Raw genomic sequence first — 10,500 nt, forward strand, 5'->3', positions numbered from 1 at the left:
GTGTGGAGTTAACCTGACATTCCTTCCTGTGTGAAATTTGCTGTCCAGGTTCTAAATGGAAGTTCTGGAGGCAGGTGGCAGCTCTGATCACTCAATAGGACTGATTTTCCTTTGGTGTAAATGCCACCTCTTCCAGGGAGCCCTCCCAGAACCCTTCCCAACCCTTGGGGAAAGTTTGTCCTCCCCCCCTTTTTAACCTGACACTCCTCCCCTCCGTCCGGTGTGGTTTCTTTTGGGTGTCAGTGAGTTCCCTAGTGGGCCCTTGAGTCATGCCCAGAGAACACCTGGAGAGCCTGCTTCATTCAGCTCAGGTCATGTGGCATGAGTCACGCCCTTTTCCTTATTTAAGCCTCACAACAACCCTCTGAGATAGTCATTATTATCCTCATTTTACAGATGAGGAAACTGCGGTCAGAGGCCACAGAAATGACTTACGAGCCTCATACCTGGTGTCACAAGGTGAAGCGGGAGTTGGGCTTTTTGGCCCCATGGCAGCCCTGCTGTGTTCACAGTTGGTGCTTGAAAAGTTTTTGGAAAATAAAGAAAAGTGTATACTTGAGCTCCAGGGCTCCTGAGTGAGCGATAAAGATAAAGACGATGAAGACTAATCACAGCGTGTGATGTCGCAGTGATTGATGTGGCCCAACCTGTGCTCAGCTGAGCCATGAGATTGCACTTCTCCTGCAGTTCCGTGGGAGAAAGAAAAAGCAGATGGTCTTCTTTCTAAGGGGACCTGCCTGTAGGGCGTGAAGGAGTCCCATGACCATGCCCTTGTCCTCAGCCTCTCCCTGGGGTGAAGACAAGGCCCAGGAGTGTTGAATGATGAGGGACAGTGCCAGGACCAGGGCCCCTGCCTCTTGGCATCAGTCCAATCTTCGTTCTCTGCCACAACATCCATAATGGCTATATCCCTAGGACCCGTGCCTCAGTTTCCTTATTTATGAAGCAAGGGCAATTGTACCTATCTAACAAGACCAAAGATGAAATGAGATAACATAAGAAAATTGCCTGGCAGTCAGTAAATTCTTACTAAGTGGAGTCTATAATTATTAGTTGGCTCCAACGGAGTTACGCATATTACATTGCCTCCTACTTCCTCGCCTTGCATATGGATCTCACGGGCTTGGAGCTGCAAACTGAGTCATTAGATTATCTATTTGTCTAGGAAAAGAAAACCAGAATAATACCCAGTAATGGAAATGGTATGGCAAAACTAGCACAGTGTGATAGCACTTCGTGAGCATTTTAAACATGCCAGGTAAATATTTTATCCAATGTTAAATATTAATAAAGCCTCATTTTGTCTGAATTCTCCCAACTTTTAAAATGTATGTTAAGAAACAATTTCACAACTCTCTGGTTAACGGAGCAGCAAACTGGATTTACGATATGGCCAAATAGGGCATTTTTCAAAGTGGCAAATAAATATAAATGTCTCCTCCCATCTTTTAGCAGGATTAGTCTTGAGTTCGGTGAATTGTGAATAGTGCTACAGCAGGAGTAGACCTTCCCAACATGAGATGCAATGTCCTATATACACCTAATGTCACCAAGGCCAACCCTTTGGCGGACAGCAATGTGACAGAACATATCAAGAGCCTTAGAAACCATGTGTATACTTTGACCAGTTGTTCCTTCTGGTATTTGTCCTAGTGAAATAATTTTTTAAAAAAGCAAAGCAAAAATTGAAGCCCACAAAGATGTTAATTGCAGTGTTGTTCATAGTTGAGGAAAATGGTGAGCACACTCTATCATAACAATTGATGTAAGATTGATGAGATGACTGAGTAAAGTATGCTTCAGTCTTTGATGGTTCTTCAGCCAATAAAAATGATCATTTTTCAAGAAGGCAGGTAATGTAGAACCCAGTGCTGCCTCCAGGGGGACCCAGCAATGATCCCCCAGAGCCAAGGGAGGACACTGCAAGACAAAGCCCGGTCCTCACCCATCCTCCCCATCTGTCTCCTCCAGGATAGGTGGCTGCCTGTACTGGCCCTTCCTCTCTCTCAGCGTGGGGTTCTCCCCTCAGGAGGTTTGGAGGAACCCCGAGCCCCAGGCCCCACCTTGCTCTGAGCTGGGCTTATAGGAAGCCTCTTCTGCACACTTGATCCAAACGATCATGTGGGGAAACCCTTAGAAACTCTAATGCCTGCTGCAGGTGCTTGATGTTCCTACGATTAAACAAAGAAGTTGCTATGTGAAGTTTCTCCATTATGCACAAATTGTTGGTAATAATATACCAAACACTCCTGCCTCCATTGCCCCCTTAGGAAATAAAACCTCATAGGGACACTTCAAGGCTGCTGGGTGGGTGCTCCTTCCTGATCCCACTCCCCACCTGTGTCACAGAGGTGACCCAAGCCAGAGGGGGTGTTTACCAATAAATGTTAAAGAGTACTGTTTTGCATGCCTTTTAAACTTTCAGTATGTGGTTTCATACTGTCTTGTATTCATTCAACAAATTCACTCAACAAATATTTATTGAGTGCCTACTGTATGTGAGGCACCATTCTAAGCTCTGGGAACATTGGTGTACAAAACAGATAAGATCATTGCTTTTTTTGTACATTCTTGTGGAGTGAGCCAAACAATAAGCAAAATTTATGAATTATAGATAAGTTATCTAATATGTTTGAATGTAAAAGGTGTAAAGGGGAAAAATAAAGTCAGGGAGGTGGAATGTTACAATTTTAAGTAAGGTTATATCCTTCCGTATCTTGTTTATTTACTCAATATTATATTTTTCTTTTTTATGAATGTACCATCTTTATTCATTCCCTTGTCAAAAAACATTTCAGATTTCTTTTTGGGGGGGTCGTTATAAACGATATTGCCATAAGCATTCCTGTAAATGTCTCTTTGTGCACACTGGGAAGAGATTTTTCTGGGGCATGTACATGCCCTAGTATAGATTTTCTGGGTCCAGGGCTTCTTCACCTTAGCAAGATGGTACCAATGGCTCCCCAAGGTGGTTGTACCAACGGCTCTCCTACCAACAGTGTGCGAGGGTTCTCATTGCTCCACCTCTTCTCCAATACTTGGTGGTGTCAGATTGTTAAAAACACTTTTTAATCTGATAAGTATAAAATGCTATATCTTTGTTTAAATCTGAACTTCCCAGATAAGTATAAAGTTTGTGTATATTTGCATGTTTATTTACCATTTATGTTTCTTCTTTAATGACTAGAAATTTCACTGACTTTTAACTATTGATTTCATATCTGCTAATCTTGCTAATTAATAATTGGTCTGTAGATTCCTTTGGGTCTTCTAAATAGTCATATCATCTGTAAATAATGACAGTTTCTTTCTTTTCAAATATATGCCATTAACTTAATTTATTATATTAATTTTAAAAACTTCTGCCACTAAATGTATTATTTAAGAAAAAAATTTTTGAAGTACAATGTTGAATAAAAAAAGGTAGGCATGCTTATCTTTTTTTAATTTAATTTAATTTAATTATTTTTTTTTTAGGCGAGGCAACATCTGGTTGACCTCACAGATTGCAAAGACCTTATCAGTTTACAATCCCTTATTTTTTAATTTTTTATGCCTACAGCACCCGGTCTTCCTAGGTGGTCTCCCATCCAAGTACTAACCAGGCCTGACCCTGCGTAGCTTCCAAGATTAGATGAGATTGGGCTTGTTCAGGGTAGTATGGCCATAGACTTTTTTTAATTTTAAAGGAAATGTTTCTGTTTACATATCAAGTAATGTTCCCTTCAGAATTTTAAAATAGATATCCTTATCAGGTTAAGAAAGTCTCTTCTATTTCCAATCTGCTTAGAGGTTTATCATCAATTAGTATATACATTTATCAGATACCTTTTCTGTATCTACTTAGATGATCATATGGTTTTTATTCTTTAATCTATTAATGTGGTAAATTATCTTTATAGATTTTCTAATATTAAGCCATCTTTGTATTCCTGGGCTAAGCTTGGTTATGGTACATTATCTTTTTTACACACAGTTGTATTATTTTAATTATATGTTATTTCAGATTATTAAATCTATATTTATGAGTGAAATGGGCCTGGAATTTTTCCTTTTTCCTGCTTTCATTGTTCAATTTTGATATTAAGATTATCCTGGTCTCAAGAACGAATTTGGGAGTATTCCTTATTTTTCTATTCCCTAGAGGAATTCATATAAGATTGGGATTATCCATCCCTTGAAATGTTGGTAGAATTCACCTATAAAACCAACTGAGCCTTGTGAGAATGTTTTCAATTATTGCTTCAATTTCTTTAAAAGTTTTAGGATTATTTGGAATATTTGTTGCTATTTTTTTTTTCAGTTTTGGTAGGAATTTATTTCTACTAAATCTTCAGATTTGTTGGCATAGAGCTTTTGACAGCATTTTCTTACTATTTTTTCTCAATAAATTTTATTTGCAAATATACACACATTAAAAGATAAAATCTCCAGAGAGTTGGCTGTCTTTATCTTATCATCTTTTAAAACTGTGTTAACTATAATTACATTATTCTTTTTCATGTATGATGTCATATATTTGTATCTTCTCTTTTTTTTCTTGACCATTCTTCCCAGAAATGTCTATTTTGTCTTTTCAAAGAAATCAGCTATTGGTTTTGTTGGTCTTTCTATTGATTTTTTTATTTCGTTGAATTCCATTTTGTTTATCATTTCTTTCCTTATATTGTTTTAAGCTTTATAGGTTTTTTTTTTAACTTCTTAGATTACACATTTAGGTCATTAAATTGCCCTGCAGGTATTTGCCTCCCAGCTGAACTGAGCTGAACAACAGCTGCTTTCAGAGAACTATGGGAAGAGGAGGATGGATGTGGAGGCCCAGGACCCAGTGAGATGGGGGGTTTCTAATCAGAAACCTTCCACACAAAGCGGGACTCCAAAGGCCAAACCTTGGTTCACTGTTGCTTTCTCTACAAATTGTAGTAAACCGATTAAAAAAGAAAAAACCTATAAGGAAAAAGAGAATAATAGAGGAGTCATCAGCAACAGCATTTGGTAAGTTGAAAAGGTGTATTTAATAGGCCCAAGAAAGCCAAATCTCAAACTTGAAAAGGAAGCTTAATTTGTACTGCTAAACCTTGAAGAGACCCCAGAACCAGGCATGCCAAGTATCTTGGAACTGGGGTTAATATGGGATGAGGTGGACAGAGAAAAGATCCTATAAGTTTGCAGAGGAAAAGTATATTGTATACAAGGATTAGAATTCGGAATGGTATCCAAGTTCTAAAATAGCATCAGTGGAAGACAACACAATGGAGTAATACGTTCAAAATTCTGAATGAGAGTGTGTAGTTAAATTTGTGATAATAAAAATAATATTGAATATCAACTGTAATTGAAAAATAAAAATTAAAGAAATAAATTGGTGATAAAAATTAGCAAACTAAGCCAATGATAAAAAAATAAGTTAATTATTAACTTCAGGGAAAATGAAGTGTTGTGCAGGAAAATAAAATGATAGAATCCTACATACTTCATTTGATAATAGATTTACAGTCAAAATAAGCAAATAATGAATACTGATCTAATCAGGATGACAAATAACTCTATTGGGAGGCTGATGACCAGGGGTTATATGCATTTGAGGGGAGAGGTGGTGAGGATGGAGCATGTGTATGTGCTTTGTGTGGGGGAATCTTAAAGTGGAGGTGGTTGCTGAGACAGTTAATCCTCTCTTTCCGTGACGAGAAATCATTAGATAATGCCCAAGCCTCAAAAATAAAGAAGTAGCATTACGAGTATGTTATTTAGCAAAAATACAGTAAATACCAGAAGGATCGAAAGCCGTTATCTCTGGGACTAAGAGGAGGGGTGGGGGGAGAAGGAGAGGCTTCCGGGAATTCCTGATTTTCATAACAAACCATTTTGAATTTCTCAACTTTTAATTTTTTTTTTTTTTTTTTAGGCGAAGCACCCCTTGGTTGATCTCACAGATTGCAGGAACCTTGTCATCTTACAATCCTTTATTATTATTTTTTTAAATATTTTACGCCTACAGCACCTGGTCTTCCTAGGTGGTCTCCCATCCAAGTACTAACCAGGCCCGACCTTGCTTAGCTTCCGAGATCAGATGGGATCGGGCTTGTTCAGGGTGGCATGGCTGTAGACTTAAATTTTAAAATTATGTGCATGTCTAACTTGGATAAAAATAAAAACTGAATTTTAAAAAAACCCTGTGATTAGTAGCCTCGTATGTATATCTTTAAGATTTCTTCATTCGTTCCCGTAGAATAAATTCCAGACATGGGATTGCTGGGTCAATGGGCCTGTTTTTGAGATCTTAGCCACACTGCTGGAAAGCGCACCAACTTTGCCCCTCCCAGAAGGGTAAATCTGTCGTTCCCAGTCCTTGCCAACACCATTATCAATTTTCAGATCTCTGCCAGTGTAATGATTTTTTTAAAAAGGTATCATATTGTGGTTTTAATTTGCATTTCTTTGACTACCAAATAGTTTACATAGTTAATATACTTAACCATTTTTAGTTCTTCTTTGATTAATTTCCTGTTACAGTTCTTTGTCTATTTTTATCTTGGAGTGTTCATCTTTTTCACTGTTGATTTGTAAGGGCCCTTAAAATAGCAGGCCTACTAATTCTTTGTCTATCACACGTTACAAATACTTCCTTCTCAATGGGTCCTTCTGCTTTTAATTTTCTTTTTTGATGTGAGGGATTTTTTATTTTTATGTAGTTAAGTCTATCTTTTATGCTTTTTGCCTTTGAGATCATGTATGGAAAGTCCTTGCTTATCCACAGGTTTTTAGAAATATGGTATCTCTTATAATTTTGTCTAGTATTCCTATACAGTATTTCATTGATTCTGTTTTTCACATTTTAAATCTCTGAAATTGGGATGTGTTTATAATCACCCGTGTTCAGGAGGCCATCATTGTCTGCCTTACACACATCAAAATATGCAGAAAGTGTCAGCAACTTGTGAACAAGTCCAGCAGACAATAGTGGGGCACTCATTAAGAAACGATGCGTTATCACCTGTGTTTCTCTTTCCTCCTGGGCACAAAGCTAGACTACACTTCCCGCCCCCTTTGCAGTTAGGTATGACCATGTGACTGGGTTCTAGACATTGGATTGTGACTGAAAGTGATGTACAGGGCTTCCCTACTTGGCCCAGGAAACCTCCTACTCGATCCTCTTCTCTCTTTCTTCCACCTGTTGTCAGACGGTCTAGCAGAGGTTCTAGAAGATGGCATAGCCAGAAGGCAGAAGGGGTACAGGTCTCTGAAAGGCCACATGGGAAGTGCCTGCTGACCAAGAACCTTCATTGTTCTTTGTATGTATAAGAAATAAACTGTTATTGTGTTAAGCCACTGAGATTTGGGATTTTGTTTGTTATGTTGCAGCTAGCATTGCTGATACCTGACATCCAGTCTTAATTCTGACTCAAATCTGAATCCCTCTAGACTAGAACTGAATGTTTTATCATGGAGTATGATGTTGGCTCTTGATTTTAGATAGATGTACTTTATCTTATGCTCTTTTATTTTTTGTATATCTAGTTTTGGTATCCAAATTATTCTAAGTGTATAAAATTAACTGGAAAAATTTAAACATTTCCTAATTCCTGGAAAGGTTTATTGCATAGGTATTAACTGTTACATAAACTTTGACAAGATTCATCCTGAGAACGGCCTGTATCCTTTTGCACAAGTAGTGCTTGAACAAGCTTTACTTTCTTTCTTTTTTTTTCAAATTAAGTCTTTATATTTTTAGAGCAGTTTTAGGTTTACAACAAAATTGAGAGGATGGTATAGAGATTTTCCATATACCTCTTCCCCCACGAATGCACAGCCTCCCTTATTATCAATGTTCCCCACTGGTATGGTACATCTTTAACCAAGGATGAACCTCCATGGACACATCATTATCACCCAAAGTCTACAGTTTGCATTAGGGTTCATTCTTGGTTTTATGCATTCTGTGAGTTTGGACAAATGTATAATGACATATATCCACCATTATAATATAAAAAATAATTTCATTTCCCTAAAAATCCTCTTACTCCACCTATTCCTCCACTCAGTCTCCTCGTGCACCCTACGCAACAGCTGATCTCTTTACCATCTCCATAATTTTGCCTTTTCTAGAATGTCATACAGTTGGAATCATACAGTGTGTAGCCTCTCCATATTGGCTTCTTTCACTTAGCAACATACATTAAAGTTTCCTCCATGTCTTCTCGTGGATTGAAAGCTCATTTCTTTTTAGTGCTAAATAATAGTCCATCCTCTGGATGTACCCCAGTTTATCCATTCACCTATTGAAGGACATGTTGGTTGCTTCCAAATTTGGGCAATCACGAATAAAGCTGCTATAAATATCTGTGTGCAGGTTTCCATGTGGACATAAGTTTTCAACTCCTTTGGATAAATACCAAGGAGCATAATTATTGGATCCTATGGTAAGAGTATGTTTAGTTTTCTAAGAAACCACAAAACTATCTTCCAAAATGGCTGTATTATTTTGCATTCCCACCAGGAGTTCCTGTTCCACATTCTTGCCAACATTTGGTGTTGTCGGTGTTCTGATTTTGGCCATTCCAATCCATGTGTAATAATATGTCTTTGTTGTTTTCATTTGCATTTCCCTGAAGACATATGATGTGGAGCTTATTTGTTTTTTGTATATCTTCCTCGGTGAGCTGTCTGTCTCTTAAGATCTTTGGCCCGTTTTTTTACTGGGTAGTTTGTTTTGTTACTGTTGAGTTTTCAGAGTTGTCTTTTGTCAGATGTGTCTTTTGCAAATATTTTCTCCCACTCTGTGTCTTGTCTTCTGACTCTTTCAATATTGTGTTTTGCAGAGCAGAAGTTTTTAATTTTAGTGAAGTCCAACTTATCAATTATTTCTTTCATGAATTGTGTCTTTGGTGCTATATCTGAAAAGGCATCACCACATCCAAGGTCATCTAAGTTTTTCTCTTCAAATTAATTTTTCTTTCTTAGTGGTAAGATACAAATAATAGAAAAAGAAAGTCGCTCGTAATTCTACTTCTCAGGAACATATATTGATAGAATTTGGGTGCTTATTCTTTCAAATATACATTCACATTCGCTTACATAAATGGGATCATTCTCTATGTATGCCAACTTGCAATCTGCTTTTTACAATTAACAATATATCATACGCATTTCCATGATATCGATTTAATTTTTATACACTTATTTTTCAGATTCCAAATGAAACATATTTTTATTACATAGTTCAAATATTACAGAAATATACAACGCAGAAAGTGAAAGCTTTCCAATTTCTTCCATAGTTTTTTTATGCTTTTAATCTTTTTTGAGTCAATCTTGAAAATGTTTGTTTTCATAGAAAATTACCCATTCTGGAAACCTTTCAAATTTACTAGTTAAAGTCTTTAAAAAAATCTCTACCACATTTAAGATCTGTCGCCCTTCTTTGTCTGCATCCAGAGAGAACCAGTAGAAGAGTTCTTCACACAGATCCCTCCGCCTTCGCCACTTCCCAATATCTATCTGTTCTTCAAGGTCCCACGAAAATAGAGAAGTGGTCTCCCCTATTCCTGCCCTTACACACTCTGTCCTACAGTACAAAGGTTGCACCTCTCATCACTGCACCTAAACGCCACTCGAGGCGGCCTGAGGTGGAAAGAACAGAGACAGAGCTGAGTGCGTGTCTGTCTGAGCCCTGCCACTTTCTAGCTGGGGGCCTTGGGCCTTTTACTTAACCTCTCTGAGCATCGGTGCTCTCATCTGTAAAATGGGATAATGATCGTTCCTACCTCCCCGGGCTGCGGTGAGGATTCAATGAGATATTGCATGAAAGTCCCCTGGCACTTACTATTCTATTCGATGTGTGAGTGTGTACTCCACTGGCTCCCAAGGTCAGGGTCCAAAGCCAAGGTCTCAGTAATCCAAGGAAACACTGACCTGAAATCCATAGAAGAAGCCCCAAGAGGCCATGTACGGAACCCAGTGGGCGGGTGCAGAACACCCCACAGTTAGTTTTCCCTTCTGTTGGAGAAGCCCTCAGGAACCTCTGGGTGAGGGCTGCTTTCTCATGCTCTCATGTGCTACCTGGCTTGGCCTTCGGCCTGAGGAATGGAAGAAGGACAGAGAGGTGGTAAGTAAAAAATGCTTCTGCTCAAAAAAATTAAAAATAGAGTTATTATAAGATCCATCAATCTCACTTCTGAGTACGTACCCAAAAGAGTTGAAAGCAGGGACTCAAAGAGATATTTCTATTCACAGCAGCATTATTCACAATATCCAAAAGATGAAACCAACCCCAGTGTCCCTCAGTGGATGAATGGATAAACAAAATGTGGCATAAACCTACCATGGAATATTATTCAGTCTTAAAAGGAAGGAAATTCTGACACATTCTGTAACATGAATGAAACTTGATGACTTTATACTAAGTGAAATAAGCCAGTCACAAAAAGATGATTACTGTATGATTCTACTTATACAAAGTACTTACAGTAATCAAATTCACAGAGACAGAAAGTAGAACGG

At 38.1% G+C, this 10,500-nt stretch overlaps 1 non-coding gene and 1 pseudogene across 1 annotated transcript; both read right to left on the reverse strand.

Moving 5' to 3' along the window:
• Positions 1 to 3,553: 3,553 nt before the first annotated feature.
• Positions 3,554 to 3,672, reverse strand: LOC112479458 (annotated as a pseudogene).
• Positions 3,673 to 5,989: 2,317 nt separating this feature from the next.
• Positions 5,990 to 6,108, reverse strand: LOC112479468. Its single transcript, XR_003046206.1, has one exon. It is a non-coding gene; the product is annotated as a 5S ribosomal RNA (ribosomal RNA).
• Between the last annotated feature and the right edge of the window lie 4,392 nt (positions 6,109 to 10,500).

This window comes from Pteropus alecto, unplaced genomic scaffold, assembly GCF_000325575.1.
Source record: "Pteropus alecto unplaced genomic scaffold, ASM32557v1 scaffold114, whole genome shotgun sequence".
In the NCBI taxonomy this organism is placed as follows: Eukaryota; Metazoa; Chordata; class Mammalia; order Chiroptera; family Pteropodidae; genus Pteropus; species Pteropus alecto.